At 41.0% G+C, this 12,890-nt stretch overlaps 2 pseudogenes; both read left to right on the top strand.

Moving 5' to 3' along the window:
- Window positions 1-8,152: 8,152 nt before the first annotated feature.
- On the top strand, window positions 8,153-9,145 carry LOC149172884 (disease resistance RPP13-like protein 4; annotated as a pseudogene).
- An 867-nt stretch (window positions 9,146-10,012) lies between these two features.
- Window positions 10,013-10,780, top strand: LOC149172883 (uncharacterized; annotated as a pseudogene).
- Window positions 10,781-12,890: the final 2,110 nt, after the last annotated feature.

Raw genomic sequence — 12,890 nt, 5'->3', positions numbered from 1 at the left:
CGGGTCTACCTCCCATGACGAAAACATTGATTGCTACAATATTTCTATTGGGCTTGGAGGCAATACCCGCGGATGATCCATGTTAATATCGTTTTCTGAGATTTTTTGAATTGAAGATATCATATTGCAGGTTCTTACCATCGCCACTTCCGCCAGATTGATTGGAGGTGGGAGGGAAAAAGTCCCCATTAATATAGGGTCTTTTAGTAGGCCTACTCCGATATTTTGAAGCGTATGGGGGCTTCCATGGATCATCAGAATGCTTCCCGTAACTTGGGAACTATTGGGGAGAAATGTTTGTTGGTCGATGATTGTAATTCCTCCTTGAAAAGGAAATGCAATCTTCCTAAAGTAGGTCGACACAACCGCAGCCATAGCATATATCCATGGTCTTCCCAGTAGGATGTTGTAATCGAGGTTTTCGTCGATTACTTCGACATCTATTTCTATTGTTTTCCCCCCTAGTTCAACTTGCAAGTTACTTAGAATACCATATGGGGTATACGTTCGTCCGTCAAATGCTTTTAATGTTGTCGAAGATCACGACAAGGTTGGAGATCCTAAAGTTTTCCAGCAACTCATCGACATAATACATGTAGATGCCCCCTCATCAATAATTGTTCGATGAACAGTTTTGTTGAGGGCTTTCACTTGAATGAGGAAAGCTAGTTGAGCTGGTAACTGAGGATCGTATCCTTTATGATCAAAGGACACAAGATTAAAATCCTTTGGGTCTATCCCACCTATAGCTGATAATAAAGCCTGCTTTTGGGATGGGTAGTTTTGCAGTACCTCAAGTGTCGACATAGCGGATAGCGATTGGGCCAGATCTTCCACTATATTATAATGTTGTGCTACTCTGGCACGAGGATTAAATGTCAACTTGTGTGCTACTCCCTTTGGCGGTTTTATTGTTAGCTCTGGAATGATGGGCGGCGCAACTTCTGTTGAAGTTGGTATCGAACTACTAGGTTGATCTTTATCCTTGTTGTTCGACAGTTGTGGATTCCCGTAATCTTTGTTCCTTGTCAATATCAAAGCATCATTTTGCTGTTTCGAAACCAACAACATCAGTACTTGGGACGGGGAAGCATTTTCACTAGCAACTAGATTTGTCCCTGGATTTGGAAATAGATCAGTCAATACCGCCGAGGTTTTTGAATTCTTGAAGAATCTTTTAAGCTCAACTTTATGTGGACAATTTTTTGTCCAATGATCCTCATCACATATTAAGCATGGATTTTTTGGTTTCCTATCTCCAGGAGGGTTTGCAGAAGAATTTTCAGGTGATGATTCCTCCTGTTTCTTCTTCTTCCCTTTGTTTTTCTTATTTCCTCCTGGTTGCTTGGTTTCTTTGCCTTTATCAGTCGAGACGGCATTTACTTCCAAGGTGAGAAGTTCTTCTTTTGCATTTTGACTGGAAATATTACGGGCCTTTTTAGATGTGGTCTTTGTCGATTTCGTGTCTGTTGTACCAATCACGCCATCGCCAGCATGAGAGTCATTGTTTGATTTAGGAGGAGGAGGGACGGAAAATTCTGGTCTGGGAGCGTCAGGGATTTTATCGTAGAGCGTGCCAGACTGGGTATAAATCAAGTCTAAATATTGCGCACGAGCAATAACTTGCTCTTCAGTGACGACTCCGCCTTTTGCCACATCTTCTGTAATGGAAGGTAATAATGACTTAATAAACCATTCAAATAAAAGCTGATCAGGAACATACGATTTTACTATTCTACGACGATGTCGCCACTCATGAATATGATCGGATATGTGAGTAGCCATTGTCTGCTTGAAATTGGTAAGAAGTTCTGTTCCCGTTTCGTAACTTATCGATAACTGAAAATGGGTTAAAATGGTTGTGGCCAGGGTACTGAAGTTGTCAAACGAAGCTCTGGGTAACTCGATATACCATTTTGCTGCTGGACCAGTTAACGTCCTCTGAAAAAGGTGAAGCCTAATCGAATCATCATTTAGGGTGTTTCATGAACACCATAGATGAAATGTCATCACATGATTCGACGGCTCTTCACCCGGATTTCCATTAAATTTAGGAATATCTGACGGAAGTTTATGTGGAATCACCGACCACCAAGGGGCGTAAGCAATTGGATCGTTCGTTAGCCGATTTAGATCTGGTAACTCTAAAGTTGCCACGAAGGGTAACTATTGATTCAGATTTGACGAAGCATACCCAGGATAAGATGGGATTGCCTAAGCAGTTGGTCTTTGCATACCAGCATAATGCATTTGATGTTGGTAACTTTGGTAAGGTTGATGGGCATAACCATTGTAGAATGGTTGTTTTTGACCCTTTTGAATATACGGCTGCCCACTATTTGCAAAGATTTGTTGCTCAGATCCTTAGTATACTTGTTGGAATTGTGGTTGTTGGTATTGCACCAGCCATGGTTGCGAAGCCATGTGTCGTTGTCCAATACTGACTGTTTGACCAAGATGAGGGGTAATTGTACCTGTTTGGGCCTGTGTCATTCCACTAGTTGGCGATTGTGGTTGAGTCGCAGGGACAAGAGGCTGTTGCATTACAATCTGAGAAACCTGAGGTTGGCATACAACAAGAAACGCTTGTACTTGCGACACCATCACAATAGCCGGCGTAGTTGGTATATTTGACATAGGTAAACATTGTTGCATCGAATATACAACTCTTGGTTGTTGAGGCAGTATCGGCACCCAACCGCTAGATGTAATTCCAGTATAACCTGAATTTTGTTGTGAACTCTCGTATGGTTGTCCTCCCGGAGGAGACAATGAAAGGGTATATTGCCCCCCATACGGCAGTAATCTGGTACTTAAAGGAATTGTTTTCCCTTGAGGACCGGACTGCCCAAATTGACAGCCTGAAGGATCAATTTGCTGAGACTCAACATAAGAGTTCCCGGATACTATTCCAGATGAAAAAACAGGAACGGACCATACTATCGAAATAGCCCCTAGGTGGGCTCCTTCTAGCGATTGAGAGCTGGTTGGGACAGATGGTATGCCGACGAACATTGTTGGAGTGATAGCAGGAAGTTCTGTCATCGCTGTGTCGGATGACACGGTCCTAGATGTCGATGGTTGTTCAGACATTTCTAGTCTATCCAAAAGATTCCCTAGCAATTCTACAGGAGCTTCTGATGACTGTAGACTAATTTCTGATGAAGAAGGATATAGAGTGATCCCGACTCCAAATTGTGATGGAGTACTAGATGGAGCATCCTCCACAATCTCTTCTATAGCAATCAGGTCAGGTGGAAGAGGTAGACCGTCAGGTCCGTAAAATATTTCTGGTGCGAAAGAAGGTATAGAATCCATAGGGACAGATGTTTGGGGAATAACACCTTCTGAATCAGCTGTAGATGGGGCTGGTTCAGTAATATAAGTGTTTACCTTCACACTAGGATCAGTTCTACTCTCCTTTTGTGGTTGTTGAACTTCTTTTGTAAAGGCAGGGATACCAGAAATGTTTGGAGAAACCGGAGTCTCCGATGGTGTTGGAACACTTGTTCTAACTTTACCAGGGGATTTGGAACCAGTTAAACGAGTTCGCTTTGTCCGTAACAATTTCGATTCTAGAGACAAAGATGGTTGACTCGTAAGCCTCCATGAACGACGGGGTTTCAATTGACTTTCTTCCACGATTGTGGATTACTCGATCAACTAAAAATAAAGGGGAAATATGTTTCTGAATTAAATGAATTTTAGATGCTTTGACACAACTTGTTTTTTCACTTTTTGAGAGTCGAGAAAAAACAAAAGATGACTCTAATCGCCTTCGATTTTTAATGAGCCTGAAGTGACAAGTGCTCAGATGGATCTTTTCCTTTGAGGAGTCTGAAAAGGAACGAAAGAGACTGCTCTGGAAATCTAGACATAGGGATTACCAAACCAATTGCAAAACTGCAGAATACGTTTTACGGTACGACAGTCAATCTTCCCGAATGTTGTGTTCAGTGCATTGCGATCAATAGGGCGGTAGACATGACTTCCTATGGATAAAGGATATAGCCTATTGTGGTCTCCCAAAATATACTCGACGATACGTGGGAGCACAAGTCTGTACTGGCACTTGTCGTCTCAAAGTGGAGGAATCACCCAACCAACAGTGAAAACAACAGTTACCAGGCTTTACGACGCCAGAATACGTCTCTAGCCTAGACTTCTAGATGTTGTGCGTTAGGTTCCAAAGCGTTTTTAGATTCATTAAATTTATTTTATAGTTGATCTTGCTTAAGAAATTTGCCTTTTAGGTTCACCGCGTGATGTATACAATTCCTAAAATGCAATCTAAGATGATAAACAGTCGTTTAACCTTCTTATTGCAATGAAAAATCCTAGCTACTAAGGAAAGAGAGATGACGTTCTTTCAACATAGAGCAGAGAGCACACACTATATGCACTGTCCTAAATCAAAACAACAAATAGTCTAAATGCAAATGCACATGCATGTATTTGTTTTCAGCCTTCTTAATGTGTGAATGATAAAAAGAAAGGTAAGCGCAAATCTGAATTATTTTTCAAAGCGACATTACTAACAAGTTTCTTTTCAAGACAAAATGAAGACAATGACGACACTTTGCGATTTGGAATTGAAAATTTGTTGTCGACACTTGAAAAACTACTAATTCAAATCAAATACAAGAGTAACAGTGTAATCGACTATCAAGAACAATCGGATTCTCTTCCATGGCTGAAAACGACACTTGCGACACTTTCAAATCAAGAAACGACAGTACAATTACGCTACTTATTTGTAAAGGAGAACTGAAAATGACTCAAAATACATAAAAACATTTACAGTTCTTTGCACAATGTAGGTGGAATAATGGCAAGGAAGGGGGTTTCAACAGAGGTGTACTGACTACAGGCAGCAAAACCCTTGAATAGAGCTGAAAAGAGTGAACACATAAACCAAAATTTAGGAGCAATGCCTTGTCTGATCAGCGCATCTGTAACACAGTGAATCAGAGATGCAATGCACCTACTACACTCGGGAAGTGCGATGCATCTGGAGTTCACAGAACAGACAGTGCACTAGACTAGGGACGAGACTTTGACTGGGTTCCGGGTCATAGTTTGCAGTTTAGTTCAGGGATTTAGGCCGAGTAAGTGGTAATCAGTAAATCAATCACAGGGGTAGATCTAAGGAGGTTACTAGAGCCACCACAAGGGCAATTAGGATGTCTACAAATCAATTGTTCAGTTTATAAACAAAACCCGGAGATAGACTGAAGCGGCATTTATCTACTTTGCATTTGCATAGCAAATGCAGTTCGAAGGCTACCTGGCTCAACTTCAGGCTCCGTCTGTAAGCTTATAAAATGAACAAATATAGAAAAGTAAACAAACTATTCGCTCCCCAGTGGAGTCGCCATTTTGTTATCGGGAAAACTAGTGTCTATGCAGAACTACTAGTCCCACTAAGGGTGATAGCTACCTTAGAAACAAACACAGTAAAACTACTTTTGTTTTCCTTTATGAGAAGTAGATAAGAGGGGAAAGAAGGATACCAACCTCTGTCTTGCGCGTGGTTCCTTACTTGATTCCTCTCCCTTCTGATAGATCTTTGTCGCTCGCTTCTTCATTTACCCAGATTCAAGGAACACCTGTAGAATCAAAGCAGCATAACACTATCCAAGAATAGATATCTACTATCATAAACAATATAGGATCAGATATACATTGACCACATAAAAGTATATATCATCAATCATACAAGAATGTGGAGGAAAACTTCAATAGCTTTATTAATAATCAAGAAAGAGAAAAGAGGATTACAACCAATTTTCTGACCCAGCGTCATCCTCCCAACAAGAGAGCCCTTCTTCACCTCATGAAAAGCTTAGATCACCCAACACTATGATATTGCACCAAAACACTAGCAGCACTTCGTTACAAGATACAAAATTCCAGCCTCTGGATCTCTGGGATGAGGGATCCATATATAGATGTTTGCAAGGGGGGTGAGTCAACTTTTGAGATTTGATTAGTGTCCTCTCTCTGATAGTTCTTGATTCCACTTGGAGACTGATGATCTCTTACTCATCCCTGGGCGAATGCAGAGAGGCAAGTGTCACAAGAGAAGTTTTTGGAAGATTCCATGCTCCTCCACCTTGCGGATTGACCCTGCCATTTGTCCACTCTCGCCCATCGCACCCCATAGAAGGGATTTTCAACATGCATCGCAACTACTGTGTGTAGGCAGGTGGGATGCAACGCACTTTGACCATGGAGCAGGTGAAATGGTCTAGTTTTGACCAGTTCTGAGTAGTTTTTCATGGAGAACTTCTGGGAGATGCTGTAATCAGCTGACCTTGTTCTTTTAGGGGTTGGAACAACACCTTTAGGGACTTAGGAGCCCTTGGTTTATGGACATTTATGATTGGGGTTGCAGTGCCCAAAAATGTCTATAACACTTGGGTTGCCCCGCCTTGGCTTTGTCCTTTGTTCTGTGGTTTAGGGGCACCTTTCCCTTGCTTCGGATTCGCAGATCCAAAGTCTCGCTTCTTTTGTTTAAACTTCTGCTCGAACTTGACAGCATATCGGTATGTTGTGCCGAGTGAGGAGATGTTCAAGAATTCTATTTCTTCCTGGATGTACTTATGCAGGTAGCCACGGTATTTGAGTATCAAATGCTGCTTCGTATCCTTGATACCCAACTTTGTGCGAAGGGTATGGAAAAGATTGGTGAACTCTGGCACGTCTTGGTCCCTTCCCTGCTGCAGCGTGGTCCACTTTATGTATTCATCCTCATAGCTTCTGACAGGGTAGTACTGCTCCTTGATGGCATCCCGGAATGAATTCTAGGTGGGTGCGGCTAAAAATAGTGAGCCGATATTTTCATCCTTCTACTCACAGTAGGTTTCCCACTAGTCCTTGATGTGGGGGGCTGCTTTGAGAAGAGCGAAAACAATATTTTCCTGACTTGAAAATTCATGAATAGAAAAATAACCCTCTAGCAGATTTAACCATTTATCTACAGCATCTGCGTCTATTTGACCCTTGAATATGGGGATTTCAAAATTAACTTGTACCTTAAAGGGTGTGGCGTTTCCAGAGTAGTTGCTGGAAGCCGATGTGTCGCTTCTGGGTAGCCGTTGATGGATCTGGGCAAAGTTGTCCATCATCGTGTTTCATTGTCACTCGAGGGCTTCTTCGAGCAAGATTTTGATAGGATCTCCTGCCCCATCATCTTTCTTCTCATCCGCCATGGAGGCCATCGGGATTTGCGAGGCTGGTCTCGCAAAGGTTCGACCAGTTCAAGCCCTAACTCCTTATATGCTGACCTCGTTGGTGACATGAAAAGAAAAACAGAGAGAAAGCAAACCGCTCTGATACCACTGATCCGAACTTAAACAGGAACGCAAAAAATTACAAAGATAACAATAAACACAGATATGCAGCAGAAATAATACTTCATTTCATTAATGTAAAATACTAAAATATGCTTATAAACAGTAATGGAAATAAACCAACTAGGGCGATGGTAGCTTATCTCTGAGAAGAGATGTGGTGGCTACATGCCTTTGAACTATGTTACAATGAGGCTCAAAGGCCTATTTATTGTTGAGAAATAATGGAAAACCCTTAACATTCCAAAACCTAACCCTAGAAGATGAAACGCCAAACTGTGGGCCCCATTTGGGTAAATTGGTACATCAACTTCCCGGGGTCGTAACTTTGGCATACGATCTCCATTTGACGCGTACAATAGCTCGTTAGAAAGATCTATCCGAGCACTACCACTTTGGGAAGGGAAACATTGGTCTATGGACCCATGTTGCCCCCATATTTCCCAAAAAACGTCATTTAGGGCCTCAAAACAGCTCTAGAAGTTCAGGACCCGAAAAACTACTAAAAATAGTAAGTTGTGCTATAATTAAGGAAACTGAAAATGTTGAGAGAAACAATAATGGGGGTCTAGGTGGACTTGGCAGGTGGCCACCAATATCCACCTGGATCATCAAGGCACACTAATCTTCTATAATAAATATCTTAGAAGCTTATATTAACTTGAGTGGAGAGCTTACAAGTTGAGGGCAGAGCAGATAAGAGACTCAAAGGCTACGAAGGTGGGTGTTTGCGTCAATAGCCAGCCACTGCTACTACAGTGAGCAAAGTAAGGAGTGGTACGCGAGTCAAAGCAAGCATGGCAGAAGCAGCTGTTCTTAGTGCGCTCATAGACAAATTTGCTCCTATTGTGGCAGACAAACTCTCCCAAGAGGTATGTCTGATTGTTAATTTTAGAAAGGATTTTGAATTTTCTAGTGAGTAGCTTCTTTGCATTAAATGTCTCTTAGCTGATGATGGAGAGAAAAGGAACTCCAGTTTGGTGGCCAATTGGCTTGAGAGTCTTGAGGCTTTTGTTGGTGATGTCGAGTACCTATTGGAGGAATGTGGGGCAGCTGATAACATCTTTGCCAAACTGAAATTACGGCCAAAGATGGCCTGCAAAATTAGGGAATTAAAGGAACGACTCAAGCAGATCTAACTGGTTAATGCAAAAAATCTGAAATTGTTTGCTGTTGTTTTAGATGTGAATGATCATGGTCAGGTAAGACATGCAGATAATTTTAAAGAAAGGCGGGAAAGATCATATGCTCGTCTTCAAGAATCACAGATTGTGGGCATGGACGATGATATTAAAGTGATTACTGAATGGATATTCAAGGAAGACAACCCTCCATTTATTGCCATTGTGGGCATGGGAGGGCAGGGCAAAACTCTCCTGCTCCAAAACGTTTTCAAAAACGAAGAGATGAGTCTACGCTTCGACCATAAGGTTTGGTTGGCAATATCTCAAAAATTCGATGTTGTGGAGTTGCTCTGCCAGGTGCTCAAGGAATTCAAGCCAGATTTTAATTCGAAGAACCTACACAGGGGGGAGCTTATAGAGAAGATTCATAAAAATTTAGAAGGAAAATGTTGTCAATTTGCTATTGATGACGTGTGGGAGAGATATGCTTGGCAGGACATTGGTTTTCCATCCAAAACCCAAGATAAGGTTGCGGTGACAACCCGCGATGAAAATGTCGCAAAGTACTGGTGGGTTGGAGATCAAATTCTCCACAAAAATAGTTTATCAGAAGAATATGGTTGGTGCTTATTCTACATCCATGCTTTCCCAGATGATCCACACTAGTGTCCCAAGGCAGAGGAGAGGATAGCCCACGAAATTGTGAACAAATGTGGCGGACTGCCCCTTGCCATAAAAACAATAGGAGCTCATATCGCAATTTTGGAAAGTGATCTTCCTAATAAATGGGAAGATACCCTTCTTCATCTAAATAAAACACGTGGCATGAGCGACTGCGTTATGCCATCATTGAAGTTCAGCTATGATGCTTTGCCTCATCATCCAAAGCCTTGTTTTCTTTACCTCTTTGTTTTTTCTAAGAATACTCAGATAGAGTCCCAAGGTTTAGTGCATGCATTGATTGCTCAGGGATTTGTTTTTGTACAATTACAAGAAGCATATGATGCATGTTTCTCATTCATGGAAGAAATTATTGATCGATGCCTGATCAAAGTTTCACAGGTTGGTTGGAATGGGCGAGTAAACAGTTGCAAAATGCATGATTTCACTGTTTCTGAGCAAACTAAATGTTTGATAAAACCTGGCGGGCAATTGGAAAGCATGCTAGTGGAAGAGTGCTAAGGATTGCGCAGAATTTCATTAATGAAAAATGAGATATCTACAATCAAGAAGGGCAACCAGTGTCTAGCACTCCTAAGTTTATTACTATCTCATAATGACTCTCTTGCATCAATCTCCCCTCGTTTTTTTGACAATATGAGATATCTGTGTGTGTTATATTTAAGTATAACTTCCATCACATCATTGCCCAATTCTATCGGAAATTTAAAGCTTTTAAAGTATCTGAATTTATCTAAGACGGGGATTGAGAAACTATCCAAGTCCTTGAGTGGTCTCAGGAAGCTCCAGTTTCTGGATCTTAATGGTACCTTTGTAGAAGAACTACATGAAGGGATAGAAAAGAAAAAACATATGCTACATTTGAATTTAGGGGGGGGATTTTTAATATTGCCCTATGGATATATCTAAGCTCATCTATCTACAGACATTGAATGGTGTCAGATTGACTCTTGGAAATTCACGCAGTGCCAGTGCCAGTGCCAGTGCCTTGCAATTGGGGGATCTCAAAGGATTGACTCTTCTTCAACACCTATCAATAGTCTCTAGATCAAATAGTGATGATGATAGAGTGGAGGACGAGCGTCTTTTCAAGGCATGACAAAGATGCGGACCCTAGATGTTCAATGTTATCCTTGTACAAACCTTCATCTTCCAACGGACATGGAGGCCATGCAACGCCTTGAAACAGTTCATCTTTCCGATTGTGTGGTTCCTAAATCGATTTTTCACCTTTAGAATCTCATGGAGCTATCACTAGCCCGGCTAAATATCTCTAGTGCAGATTTTAGAGGGTTAGAAAAGATTCCCAATCTGAAAAAGCTACACTTGGAGTCGAATAGGAATCGAGACTTCATTGAATTTCCAAATGAGTTTGGGGAAGCAGGGGAATTTCCCAAACTGGAAGAGCTTGTCATTCACGGTTTTGTTTGTTTGAGAAGCATTCCCTCGTTCCAAGAGGATGCAATGCCAACATTGAAGTGTTTGAGAATCTTTGGGTGCAAGCCATTGGAAAATATGCCAGAAGAATTAATGAAGTTGAGGAATCTTAAAGAAGTAGAAGTAGAGATGGTGGTCTATGGTGATGTGGAGGGCTTCGAGTACACGAAAAGCCATTGTTGATAAAGCTTTAAAGACCGCGGAATTAAGATCAAAGTGGAAGTATTTCAATATGAGTGTAGGTATTTCAATAGAAGATTAGAGATATGAATGATGATTAGAGATGTGGAGGATATGAATGATGATTAGAGATAAGATAGGAATATGTAAATGTGATGATATTTTATATAAAATCCTGATTTTATTTTTTATGTTTGTCATAAACATTGCTTTTTTTATGAGCCTATTGTACAAAGACAAATATTAAACATACTTTTTTCAAACCCTTTTCCAAGAGGCAAGGAAGAGTGAAGACTTCATATAATAAATTATTGTGGGTGTCTATACACAGCGTGGTGTTGTGGCCAGCAAAAACCCCCCTTTTTATTTAGTTTTAGTAATAAAGCTAAATAAATGGGGACCCTTCTAAAAAATAAAAACTAGCACTTATGTTTCCTTTTGAATAAAACAAGCTATCATAAACTTAAGAAAACACCCGTTAAACCTAAAAAAACTTAAGTTTTATGATAAGTTCTGAATAAAATCGTTCTCTTAACAATAAAACATCGCATTGCAAAGGAAAATGAAGGACATCATATAAACAAGCTTTCGAAATTGTGAAAACACGATGCAAGATCGCACGCCTTAAAGACTCATCGCACATCGCGGATTTCATACGCCGCAAGTATCACCTACAGTAAAATATCCCGATCGGCGATATGCGACAAGGCATCTCTCAAATCTCATCTTGCAGACACATAAGGTAATAAATGATTGTTGACAAAACGGAATAGCAATATTGCAATCTACGATATTGTGAAGCAAATCGCAAAATCGCTTTATCGCAGATTTGCAGGGCTCATAGTTCAATAAAGTATTTCTTGTAATCCAGTACCGAGTTATGGGCATTCATGTCAATTTAATGGTTAGTTGATGGTCATTTATCAGATAAGATTTAAAATCTAATCGAAAGGTTATTTCATGTAAGGTGATATATTTGATATGATTTCGGCATTAAGAGCTTTCCTGTCACCTTATCTTTTACCATTATTCTTTCCTTGCTTGTAAATTTGCAGGAGCAACAAGTAGAGTAATATACGCATCAGTGTGTAGAACATAATGGGAAAGAAGGGAAAAGGTCCAGTTGCTGAGGACAAATAAATGACGCCCTTATACACAGACACCACCTGCAACAGAGATGTCGGCATAACTACTTTGGAAGGCATGTACAGTCTACTCGAAGAAGAAAAGCCCAGAGTTATGGAGGTTAAAGCAACAGTAGACTCATGTGGGTCCTCTGAGGCATCAATCACTGAAATTGCATGTTCATTTCTTCATCAAATAGCAGCAAGACCAAATATTCTTCCATACACAGACATGGTCAAGTGGGTACTGGACAGTGCCAATATAACAGACAGACAATTCAAGTCTTGAAGCCAAGATCTCATTGGGTCATTCACTTCACAAGATTTAAGGCTTATGTATCATCTACCAGAGTCGCAGGGAACCTACAACAAGCAGTTCATGGAGAAGTTTGCCAAGGAAAACGAAGATTTGGTGGAATGCACCAAGAACTGGTCGGTAAGGGAAGAACCATTGAAAAAGGGTAAAGCGCGCTGACCAAGGCCCATCGAAACCGCGCAGGAGGTGAAACTAGCACCTGGGAAGCCCAGATAGGGAAAACGAAGCAGTTTCTGATGTGTGATTAGCATTTAGCTAGGCAAAACCCTTGAGAAGGAAAGTTCCCGAGCACTCGGTTGCATGTAAGCCGGAAAACCATGGGGCAAAGTGCTAAAGGCTAAAGGCGGGACCCACACTCCAAAACCGACGGTATTTATCAGGTGTACCCTTGGGCGGTAAGCGGATTTGGTTGAAACCTAGCGATTCTATTTAGCATCCGACGTATGGTAGAAGAAGAAGCAGCTATAGCGGCAAACAACATCATTTACTATTTTAATGAAACCTACATAGAGCAAATCTCATTTCAGAGACCGCACCAGGATTTCTCCCAAAAGCACAACAACTGCAGACAAGCTGGAAACAGAAAAGCTGAGGGAAGAGCAGAGTCCATCAAGAAGTTAACCAAGTTGAATTGGGATACTTACTGGCAATACTTGGTTAAATCGAATAATCA

This window comes from Pinus tabuliformis, chromosome 4_2 (assembly GCF_031772625.1).
Source record: "Pinus tabuliformis cultivar Carrire ecotype Pingquan chromosome 4_2, CPIR1, whole genome shotgun sequence".
Taxonomy (NCBI): Eukaryota; Viridiplantae; Streptophyta; class Pinopsida; order Pinales; family Pinaceae; genus Pinus; species Pinus tabuliformis.
This window is presented reverse-complemented; position numbering and strand designations above follow the sequence as displayed.